This window comes from Tupaia chinensis, unplaced genomic scaffold, assembly GCF_000334495.1.
Source record: "Tupaia chinensis unplaced genomic scaffold, TupChi_1.0 Scaffold000146_1, whole genome shotgun sequence".
NCBI classification, from domain to species: Eukaryota; Metazoa; Chordata; class Mammalia; order Scandentia; family Tupaiidae; genus Tupaia; species Tupaia belangeri.
This window is the reverse complement of record NW_006159616.1, coordinates 18321564-18321839: the sequence shown is the minus strand read 5'-3', so window position 1 is coordinate 18321839 and position 276 is coordinate 18321564.

The window sequence follows — 276 nt, the reverse complement described above, 5'->3', positions numbered from 1 at the left end:
AAAAGAAAAATTTTTTAAAAAAAAAAAAAAAAAAAAGAGGTTGATGTTAAGGAACTGGCTCATACAGTGTGGGGCTGGCAAATCTGAATTCCACAGGACAGGTCTGCCGGTGGGCATTCCTCTTTTCTTGTTCAATTTCATTGTTGTTAGTTGTGTGTGCTCACTGGAGAGAGACAGGGCTGGAGAGAAAGGAAAGTGGGAAGGAACCCACTCCCCAGGGGATTGGCTACACTACAATCCCTTCTCCTTCTTCCCCTTGGAATTGAACAAGAAAAG